Consider the following 12,391-nt stretch of genomic DNA (forward strand, 5'->3'; position numbering starts at 1 on the left):
TCACTGGTCCCGGAGAGGACAGAATCGCAGGGGCAGTCAGATCTGCTGAGGTAATCACAGTTGATACATGGGGGCCTGTCACCCAGATAGAGATAATGGCTCAAGGCCTGAGACGTGTATATGGGTGGGCGGGTGGGGGAGGAATCTGCTCAATGAGACCAGGAGGAGTCAGAGGTGCAGTTAGCTTGGTAACTGTAACAGCATCAACATCGCTAAAGCACAAGTCTCCCTGTGGACCCCTGTTCAGCAGGCTCTGCAGAGAAGCCAAGAACTGAACGTGACTGTGACTTATCTTCCCTCTAGGTTACGACTGAATTGTAGTGCCTAGCATGTTGGTAAGACAACAGCCATCACTTAAGTGGGGGCCCATCTGGGATTTCAAATGCTATGGAACTCGGATGCTTGGAATTAGCCTCCTCTGTCCGGGTGAAATGTTACCCATGGGCCATTCTGTGTTGTGTGTGGACCCCCACACCCCCTTATGTGCTTCATACACAGAGAATATGGACCTGTTACAGAAGCTGGCTCTTCAGTCCAGGTTGTACAGCCATTCATGCTTCTAGCTCTGGAGTGTCCCCAGTTCAAGCCCCACCATTGGCCAAGATGGCATCCATCCCACTTACTTGCTGCTGTCTGTGCAGTACCTGCTCTGGAGATGAACAGAGGATTTCAATTGTCAGAGCTCCCCCTGCAGCACCTTTCAGTAGCATTCCATTCACTTATGAAAACAAAGCTGGCAGGAGACCGCAGTATAAGCTGTAGAGTTCAGTATGGAATATTGATATTGCTTTGTGCTAGATAATAAATCTGTATGCACCTTGCTTGGAAACCAAACGGAGACCTTAAATGGGATGGAAGAGAGCAAAGAGGATGTCACAGTTAACATACACCCCACGCAGAAAGGAAAAAGGCCTGAAACTGACAAGATCAAAAGGAAATATAGAAGCCAGTGCATGGAAACTGACTCTGAAAATATGTGAAATAATTTCTCTGCCTCTTGGGCATTTTTATTTTCTTGAGTAATCCCACTATGGTTGGAGAGAACCAGGGAAACAGCAATACCTTTTTGTCGAGAGTTTTCTTTGTGCTTTTCCCTCCACAGGATCCTTGGAATGAAATCAAGACACTGCCACTCCCTCCTCCACAATCTCATTTTCACACTCTTTAAAGATGGACTTCAAGGCATGCACGTGCACGCTCTCTCTCATTATTTATATAAATACTAACAAGTAAGCTAACATAGTGGAATCCAATTTTGCTGGATGAAAGATTATTGGCGATAACCATGCGTCTTCCTTTCTCCCTTCCTATCTCTCTCATTAAGTTCAGGAACGGGCATTTCCTGTTAGCAAATAGAATAATCTTTCCACGAGACAGAGGGCAACTCTTTTATTTAATTTCTGAAAGTAGCATTGACACTCACTGAAATTGTGTTTAAAGATCACCTGGTGAAATGCTAAAGAGGGAGAATGCCTATGGGAAATAGCAATCAGAGATTTCTCACTAAGGACTCTGAAGTGAGTTTGAAAAAAATAAAAACTCTCCTAAAAATTAACTTATTTCACTGTGACAAGAAGTTGATAACTTTTTCCTTTCCACTCCCTAACATGATGCATAAAAATCACAGGACATCTTAAATGTGAAGTGTTTTCTTCAATAAACAGCTACTACATACAGACCATCAAACAGGCTTCCACTCAGCTCACATTCCAGCTTTGTCTGTCTTGTTTGCCAGGGACCACAGTTTGCCTGCTATGCTATACAGTGCACAGACCCATGTAGTGGCTGAATAATATCACTGCAAGTAAATATTACAAATGCTTAACACTTTTTTCTTTTGATGTTTGTGTGTGCGGAGTCTGTGCTGGTGAAAACTAGCCAGACTGATATCTCTGATTATTGAAACCTCCTCTGTATCCAGAGAAAACAGGTTCAGTATGAACAGTGTAAGCTAACCTACACACACTGGCTGCCTCAACAGTGTGTCTCAATGCTGCTCTGAGGGGAGAGGGCCATTCAGTCTCCATTCATTCCTTGGCTACTCTAGGAGGCTGCCTGCAAGGGAGCCAATTAATGTTAATGATGGCAGTGAGGGTTCAGTGACGTGGACATTTGTGTATGAAGAACTGATGGATACTGTCAGAGCAGCGACATATAAAATCATTCACATAGCAGTGAAATCCTGCCAGCTAGTTAGAGGCATTCTGGTGTCCAGAGACAAGTATTGAAATTCCTGCTATCTAATCAGTCACAATAAGTATTTCTAATGTACCTATCACTGGGTTATACTGTGCTGATCCAGCAATGCCATTAACTAAATGCTTAACTCAAAGCATGTGCAGAATCTCATTGAAGTAAATAAGACTGCTCACATGCTTATAGTCAAGCATGTACTTAGCTGTTCTGCAGGATCAAACCTTATGAGTGCTCAGCGCTAACCTTTCCACTGTGGTATCTAAGTGCAATGGATACGCCACTTCCTGACAATTCTCCTGGCCAGGCACCCCATGTAGCAGACATATTGTCAATCTCTCGAAATATAAGAAAAGGCCTGAGTTCCTCTGGCTGCTGTAAATGATATTTGCATCAATATTTGGCACCAGGATATGATGATGACAGAGATATTGGATTCTAATTGTAGTGCCTTCCTAACAGCCTTTCATTGATGCATCAGGATCTTTTTAGCAGACACTGTTATGCATAACAGCAATGCAAGACGTTTCCTTGCAGGTTTCTGAAGAGACACACTTAGGGCTTGTCTACACTTACTGTGCTGCCCTGGTCCAGCTGCACCACTGTAGTGCTTAGTGCAGATGCTACCTACCCTAAAGGGAGAGCTTCTCCCATTAGCATAGGTGATACTCCTGCCCAAGGAGTGGTAGCTATATCAACAAGAGAAGCTCTCCCAAGGGTCAGCTCAATAGAACATCACTCAGAGGTGTGGATTTTCCACACCCCTGAGTGACGTACTTCTACCAACATAAGTTCCTAGTGTAGACCAAGCCCAAATTCTCCATTAACATTTATGAGAGCCCCAAAACACCTTGATGGAATTAGAGACTTACTGTTGGACTTATCGGTGCTGACTCAGTTACCCCAGGGGAGGGAGTGGCACTTAATCACTGCTCTTGAAGTGTCTTTTCTTCTGATGGCTGCCCTGGCAATGAAAGTATCGTGCACTTTTAGGTTCTCAAACAGCCACTTCTGCAGCTGTCTTATTTATGAGAACCACTTGGCAGCAAGTTTCCATTGGCAAAGCATGCCAAAACCAGAGCCATCACTTGGGCACCTCCATTCCCCTCAGTGCTAGTGACCAGTAAATAGCTCATCAAAGACCATCTTTGCCACCATTATTATCCCTAGAGTTTGTGGCTGAATTCACTACTTGTGACCGTGAAATGGGATAAGAAGAGTTGGTACAGTTATAGTGCTGGCAGGTGCTATATACATTTTCACCATACACAATGTACCACGTTCCTGACCTCTGCCGTCCCTTGTTATTCCAGCTTTGGATACGCTCCCACTTCTGTCAGTACCCTTTATAGAATCATAGGAGATTAGGGTTGGAAGAGACCTCAGGAGGTCATCTAGTCCAACCCCCTGCTGAAAGCAGTACCAACCCCAAGTACATTGTCCCAGCCAGGGCTTTGTCAAGCCAGGCCTTAAAAACCTCTAAGGATGGTTACCGCCTCCCTAGGTAACCCATTCCAGTGCTTCACCACCTTCCTAGTGAAAAAGTTTTTCCTAATATCCAATCTAAACCTCCCCCATTGCAACTTGAGACCATTGCTCCTTTTTCTGTCATCTGCCACTACTGAGAACAGCCGAGCTCCATCCTCTTTGGAACCCCCCTTCAGGTAGTTGAAGGTTGCTATCAAATCCCCCTCACTCTTCTCTTCTGCAGACTAAATAAGTCCAGTTTCCTCAGCCTCTCCTTGTAAGTGATGTGTCCCAGCCCCCTAATCATTTTCGTTGCCCTCCGCTGGACTCTCTCCAATTTGTCCACATCCTTTCTGTAGTGGAAGGCCCAAAACTGGATGCAATACTCCAGATGCGGCCTTACCAGTGCCGAATAGAGGGGAATAATCACTTCCCTTGATCTGCTGGCAATGTTCCTACTAATACAGCCCAATATGCCGTTAGCCTTCTTGGCAACAAGGCACACTGCTGACTCATATCCAGCTTCTTGTCCACTGTAATCCCCAGGGCCTTTTCTGAAGAACTGCTGCTTAGCCAGTTGGTCTCCAGCCTGTAGCAGTGCATGGGATTCTTCAAACCCAACCTGCAGCAGGAGCCTTTCCTATGTCATACTTGAGCTACCCCAATAGCAGTCCCAGTGCCTATCAATCCTGATACTCAACACCCCCAAACTATGCTGCTCTGCCAATGCCCTGAGTCATCAAATCTTAAGCATTCTGGGAGGAAAATTGGCAGCAAGGGTTTTATCATGCTGGTATTCACATTTAGCTCTGTGACTTCATCTGCTACGATCACCCACATCTTTGATATGTATAAGCCTTAATCACTGATCTATCCCCATTTCTTCAGATTGTTGCTATGTAAAATATTCCCTGACTTCATAAGAGTAGGTCTTGCTTTAAGGCAACTCTGAACAGGTACAGTTCCCACCCTCCTCCAAAGAGTACAGCCCCATTTTATAAAGTCCATATTTACCCTCTTCCTGGGGTTTGGTCTTATTGGTAACTGAAATAACATAACTCATAACCTAATCTTCCTTAAGTGTTGCTGTTTTAGAATTTCCTTACAGGCCCTCACTGTCTTTGCCTCTCATTCCTTCTGCTATTAAGAGAGGGGGAATTCAGCCCTTCTAAATTCCTAGAGTAGAGCTAATTGGACATATCTCATCTAACCTCAGCATGAGTCAGCAAAAATACCTCCACATCCAGATGTGTACTTACCCCCCCTAGTACTTACCCCCCTGTTAGAGATGTGTGAACACTTTTGGGTCTAGGCTCCAAACTTGCCATGGAGCATAGACAATATCAAGATAATGAAGGATTCATGAATCCAGACAGATGGCAGATCCATGCCTATGGGCCGAGTGCCAAGTTACAAAACAAATATCCTTCTGACCTGCATCTGAGCATCCTCACCTCCCATTCATTTCAGGCAGCCACAGCACCTGGCATGCTCAGGCCCTCAGCCAGTATCCTTCACACTAGGAATTCTGTACCAGTGGAACCCTCATGGGGGATGTGTCTTGGAAACACATGCTGCATCCACACAGGAGAACTGCAGCTCACCAATCCTGCAAAATTAAAATGAATGGCAAGGTACTGAAGGGAGAGGCAAAGGAATTACACTGGAATGAGCTGTAGTTACAGCACTGAAGGAGCTAAAGAGCCCCCGCTGATCTGTTTCATAAAGCTCATTTTTTAAAAGACACTTGAAGCCAGTGCACAAAAGTCGCTGAGGCTAGAAGAGCAATTTTGTTCTAAACATTTAAAGCAGGGGATCTTTTTTATTCAGGATTTTAATTTCTTCTCCAGTTTCTATGAGTCTCATCCTTTGTTGGAGACTAGGGTTTGTTGAGGTGAACTGGTTTTGTCAGTCTTTTCCATCGGAAAATTCAGTCAATGGCTAGACAGCCACAGTTGTATTGTCTCGAATTATTGTCTGAAATGACACTGTATGAACTTGAGAGGTGGCAGCTGAATGGTCAGAACTGGGGGCCAGGCTTCCTTGGTTCTACACTTTTGCTGCTGAAAGCTAGGCACCTAAATCCATATTTAGGAACCTAAGCCAGTAGTCTGGTTTGCAGATGCTGCGTACCTATGGTTAGTGGGTGTTGTAGATACTCAGCCCCTCTGAAATTCAGGCCAAAACAAAGATTGAGATACTGTACTCTCAATGTAACCCTCAATGGGGGCATCAAAGGGCACATACCTTTGTTTGGTTCTTTATGGTGCATAAGAAAGTCCTGAAAGTTGTTTTTGCTTTGTTTTAAGTCACGAACCTTTTATTAAAGATTAACAAAATCAATAGGGGTGAGATGTTTTACATAAAGAGTCCAGAGTTACAAGTACATAGGTTTCTTTTTTACTTCAAGTCTTAGGGGAAGATTCTATAGTTACTGGAGAATTAGTGAAATGATATCAAAAGAGGCCGTTTAAAATTCTGCTGTCTGTTTTGTTAACACCTATTTGACTCCAGTCACTAATGATTGAGAGAGGATGTTTCTGTTAAAGGTCCAACATCACTCTCCCTTCAGTGGAGGGGAAAGAGTTTGCACTACGCACGCTCTGATCACCTCAAGATTTCTTTTGGCAAAGCCAGAAAATACCAAACTTGACATTCCTGTTGTTTCCAAGGTTAAAAACATAAGACCAAAAACAAAACAAAAGTAGGGTTTATTGTTTTAAAAAACAATTACTTTTATGGCCTTCCTTATCCACCATAAAAAAAGGCAGAAAAAGGACAAACCTGACTTTTTAAGGAGTCCTTTCCTGGTCACCTCTAATATGTACCCGGCTTTGCAAATTTTGGCTAATACACACTCAAATTCACTCTCCGCCCACACACAGCATGGTCCTGCTCCCACTGAATGGCAACATTTTCTTTGATGCAATAAAAGCAGGACCAGGCCCAAGTAGAGGAACACCCCTAAGGCATTTGAGGGGATACTAATGGAGCTGTTTGCAAATTAAGATACTTCCTTGAATGGCATTTGGAAAGAAAATGGGGTGGAAACAGGACTCTCAGACCTTGTCTTCACTGCTAAAATTGTATAGTTTTTTTACCTCAGGCAAACACACACGAGCTATCCTGAGGTAAAAGCAAGACACTTCCATTTGATCATGAGGCAAACTCACTGAGGTCAGCCCTATACACCTGCTTGGGGCTGACTTCATGGTAAAACTCAAGTGTCTTGTCTTCATGGCATTTTTTCTCAGGATAGCTCATGCACATTAGTTTCCAGGAGGTAAAACATGAAACTTTTTTAGAAGTGAAAACAAGGTCTCACTCATTAAGTCCACAGTAACATAGCCAAGTTGTTTGGCAAACTTTAACCCTTCCTTCCCAAACCCTCAGGACCAGACAACAGAGGGCGGGCCAGTGGTGCCGTAAGATCACTGTTTCCTTGCACTCCTTCTCTTTGATGGCAGTCTGAATGCCAGCTCAAGGCTGAATGGTGCTTGTATGCAGGGCTTGCAAAAGGAAGAATTTTCCCATGCCTGCTCCTGATTAAAACAGCAGTAGGCAGAGGAGACCAGGAAGGATTTGTTTTGCTGCATTTCCTCCACAAGAGGATGTGCCTTCACCCAGAGTAGTAAAGTTGACTATCCCCAGACCCTACTCCTTCTGGGATTCCAGCTGTCGTCCAGTTTCACACTGCATGGTATCCTGCGCATCCAACTGAGAGGAGAATTGTTTATTTTCATTCATTACAGCAAAACCACAGTCCTTAGGCCCAGCCCAAGGGCTACAGTGGTGACCGCCATCTTCCTCACAAGTCTAGCAACAGGCTCCATGCTCTACTTGCACAAAGGCACATAATGCTGCCTGGAGTTCAATCTCTGACAAGCGAGATCTGCACCAGGCCCTTTTTCAGCTCTGTCCTCCTCTGGGGGCTGCACTACAGATGAATAAGCCTCATGTATAAGCCAGGATTTCATGGTCTATTTCTCCTGGGACGTGAGCTTGCCCAGCTGTATGCCTGATGGGATGCAATCTGCAGAACAGATCAGGAGGGAAGTTGGCAGATGAATGGTAGAAGTTCAAAACTCACCTGAGATGCAATCTCCACGCACCCCTCAGCTGAACATAAGTCATCAGCATTTGATCTACACAGACCAGTGAATTATAGGGAACAGCTAGAGCATCCCCTGGGTCGAAAAACCCCACACTGGGAACTGGAAACTCCATGAGTTCTCCCCACCAGCCAGTGTGCCACCCAAAGCCCTCTTATAAGAGGAGTCCCATGTAAAGAAGGGACAAATTGACCCAATGGCACTGATCAAATTCCCCTAAATGAAGCACTACCATCATCATAAACCTCAGCCCTTCTATATGGCATCTTTCAAGGGTTTCACAGCACCTCCAAATTTTAGTTTGATATTTAAGAAAAGTTTTTTTTAAAATGACATTTTTAAAATAATTGACAGAAAAAAAATTGCTTCCTAGCCAGGTCTATTTTATTTATGAGAAAGAAAAAAGGCAGCAGGGTTTAGTGAGAAGCTGGATATGGCGGAAAGAGAAGAGTCAAATAGGACCCCAAAGCTGAGGTGAGGAGAGAATGGACTTCTCAACCATGACGAAAAGAAGAGGAAGCAGAGGAGGACTACAGGAAAGGATGGGTAGTTCAGGGTTGGAGATGTTGAGCTCAAGGGGGTCAGTCATTCAGAAGGAGAGGGCAGAAAGAGCTGGGGATATAAGAGAGGTCAAGGGTGGAAAGGTAGATTGGAGAATCATTGGCATGGAGGTCATAGCAAAGGAAGAAAAAGTTGAGGGAGAAATGGACAGGCTGGAAACCTAAAGGACATCAACAAAAGGGGAAGACCCTTTAGAACATCAAATCCTCCTCCTCGCTTCCCCTCTCCCCCACTGGGCAGGTTCTAGCCCCAGATACCAGGCATCTTGTTTATTTCACCAACGCCGCAACTCTGCAAAAACTATCAATCATCAGCCTTGGCACAGAAGTGACTCAAAGCCAGGCTGCTCCCGCAGATGATCTTGCATCAGGAGGGTGGCTCTGTGAACAGAGGCTGTCTGCAGTCCAATGAATCTGTGTCCTCCAAAAAGGAGAGGACTGAGACAAACGAGAACAAAGCGCTTGCACCAAGGGATCCTATTGCACTTCATACCGCACACATCGCTGGGCCCAGAGACGATCAACACTCAAAGGGGTGACTTTCCAGCAGAGAGTCATCCCCTCCACCCCTGCCCCATCAACAGCAGCAACAGGAACACAGCACCGAGCAGACCCCAGAGGAGATTTCATCAGTGTGAATAATAATAAGGTAGTTTTCTTTCTTTCGGGTGTTTCCATAGCAACAAATGGAGGCGATTCTAATCTCCACTTTAAAACCCCCACTGAAAATGACAGAGTTTTGGTTTTTTCAAACAAATTCCTGCACTGAAATTTGCCTCCTGTCTACAGGCTTGTCCTAATTCACACATGTGCAGCCAGTGCCACCGTGTGACCAAAGGGGAAAATTTCACCCCAGCCCCAAAAATGTAAAACTCAAGTGCCTCTAGCATCAGGTTTTAGGATCACGTAAAGAGATGGAGAAGACTTAGGGGAGCATTGAGTCCACACTCCTATATGGCAGAGCATAGCCCCATCACAGAGTTCTCATCAGATATTAAATGCTCTCATTTCTAGCAGGTTGAATAGTTGAGGCCATCACATATTCTAAAAGGCAGCAGAATCCTGTATTGCAAGGATCCCAGCCACAGATCCAATGCCAGTGTTAGGATTAAAGCACTTGCCTCTAGGATTCTGACCTAGAGTTGCATGTAAAGGCCACTATCTTGATGTTAGCCGAGAACTTCATTTACCTTTGGCTCCCTATTACAATCCAAGGCTGGCCCCAGTTCAGCCACTGGTATCCCCGAGGGCAGCGTGGGGGAAACATTCAGGAGGGGGAAACTGAGATCTCAGCATGTACATAATGGGAATGTCTCTTTGCTCCCACTCCACCATTCCCAATCAAGCATCCCCCAGACATGATGCTCAAAGTCAAAAGCAAAACTCCTATTGACTTCAAAGGGAGCACAACTGGGCTCACTGTTTTCATCCATTTTTCCCCATTAAGTGAGAGGGTATTAGGTTGAACCTGAGGGTAAATTGCTATAAATAGTCCAGCTACTGGAGTAGAAGGGCGTTAAAATCAGGACATGAGTTAGCTCCTGCTTCGGTGCCACTGTTCAAGCTGGGGCCTTGATCTGGTCTGGTGATTATTTTCTTCTTCCAAGGACAGAGTGAGGAGATTGCGAGGCTGGCCCATGAGTTGCTGAGTCAATACAGTGCTACAGTCCCAGGTTTAGGCTTGTGCTGACTGCAGATTTAGCATGAGTCACTTGTTTTGTGTCTGAGCAATGTTGCCCCCCTTGTGGTTGGTCCAAAGAGCAGATATGGGACTTGTTACTACTGTTGGCTAAAGGAGATCTTCTTTAGGCCAAGTGACAGAGCCCTTCACTTTTGTAACCTCCCTGCTTTACTCCACATTCTATTTTTAACTGTCTGATGAGGTCACCTAGTCTGAGCAATAACTCTTCCATCCCTCAATTACTGGGGGATCATCCTCCCCATCAGTCACTGCAATCCAAGCACTACTTACTCCACGATGGGACAGGAACGTGCTCTCTTCTCTCTCTCAATCGGCAGCACTAGCAGGCTAGCATGTGAGACAGGTGGCAGCCATGCCTGACTAAGGCTCCTTGGTGCTAATACAATAAAGAATAATAAGGCTTCTGAGGCACTGAATTGCTTATGCTGCAGAAGCAACAGAGCCCCAGTACATCATCTTAGGCTCACAGGGGCTAATTCTTCTGGCACTAATGTAATTTGGGTGGTACCCCATGGAAATGCACTGGAGTCATATTCCCTGCCCTCACCCCCTTTTTCTATGGTGTTTCTAATGCCCACATGCCTACTCAGCTCTCAAACAGACAAGTGCTACAAACCACTGGGGCGCTCTCTGTGCTACAGCACTATTATTACAGCTTACCCAAGTTCAAAAGCTGGAGGGATGTTTACAGGGAAGCTTTCATTTTAACCCAATCCCCATTTCACGCCCCCCCCCCCCACCACCACCACCACCATTCTGAAAATTCAAGAGATGGAATTTTTATTTTCTTGGGAACTCCCTTCAATAAAGTAAAAAGAAAAGGATTTGCATTTCAAGCCACCTTTTGCTCCCCTGTAACACAGCCCAAATTGCATATTTCACTTTTATACATTTAAAAAAATAACATTTTAACTAAAATACCCTTCATCACCCACTAGACACATGCCTTAGCCTCAGCAGTGAGCCTCTAATCAGATTTGTCCCTCCTCCCTCTGTTTTGATACCCATTCTCTTTGCAACTTTTAAGTTCTTCCAGGTGGGGAAATCTCGATCTTTCTGTAAAGCATCAGGCACATCTAAGGCAGCAAGGCTGGTCTTGAAGTTACGGTTCAAGCTACAGCGGGATTCTGAGCTGCATACAAAGGCTCCTGTGTAGGTGTTTGCAGGGAACCTTATATTGCCTCAGGCAAACCCTCGTCTGACATTGGTATCCAGATGGGAGGATAGGGAGAGCTTTCAAGAGAGAAAAGATTTGAGACCTCAGCATGCATTATATATATATAGAGAGAGAGAGGGACCTTATCTGAACTGCCCTTCCTCCATCCCTAATCAAAACACCCTACAAATATAGTATGGAGCAGGCTCGCCCAGTCAATAGCAATATTCACTATTGACTTAGACAGCAGGGCAGATCCCTGCCGAGACCAGAGCTTTGTCAATATTCTGCACTTTGACTGGCCATCCACACTATCGCTCGCAGCCAAAAACAGAAGCGAGGAAGAACAGGCAGCCAGTGAAACTGGAGGATTCTGAAAAGGTTAATTCAGCACAGCCCTTTCCCAAGAATCAACAAAAATAAACAGTGGGAGAGCTCCTTTTCATGATCAAGTTGTTAATGCACCAATTCTAACTCCTACCATAATCTCACTATACCCATGGGGCTATGGACTCCTCAGACACAGCACTAGCTGCTATGAGCCCCAGCATGCATTCATGCATAGTGAAATCTTGTTTGATTCCTCAAAAGAGCACATGGCAAATCATAATATGGACAAAGTGAGGCTTGAAATGTCACTATTTTGTGCATGATAAATGTCTTTGTAAATCTATGGACTGTTCCAGGGGAATTACTTGCCCAGAATTTAAAGTTTCCATCTGTAAAAGAGAAAGAAGCACCAAGCAGACAAATGTCAGAAGCGACACTTAGTATAAGGGGGGGAGGTAGAAGATAAAGATTTTAATAGCTCAGTGGTTTGAGCACTGGCCTGCTAAACCCAGGGTTGAGAGTTCAATCCTTGAGAGGGCCATTTAGGGATCTGGGGCAAAAATCTGTCTGGGGATTGGCCCTGCTTTGAGCAGGGGGTTAGACTAGATGACCTCCTGAGGTCCCTTCCAACCCTGATATTCTATGAATATACTTTGCCATCATTTTAAAATATACAAAGTACGCTGGTGCATTTCTAATCTCTGCATAAACAACCCTCAAAAAAGAGAATCAATAGCACATCTCTGCCACTGCAGAATCAATACAGGGTGAATTTCCACTGTATTTAAATATACATTTGAAGCATGCAGGCCTGACTTGTTACAAAGTGTGTATTATGGGGGAAATGGGTGTGGAAGGGAAGCAAAATACA

The sequence above is a fragment of the Chrysemys picta genome, chromosome 3 (genome assembly GCF_011386835.1).
Source record: "Chrysemys picta bellii isolate R12L10 chromosome 3, ASM1138683v2, whole genome shotgun sequence".
Classification (NCBI taxonomy): domain Eukaryota; kingdom Metazoa; phylum Chordata; order Testudines; family Emydidae; genus Chrysemys; species Chrysemys picta.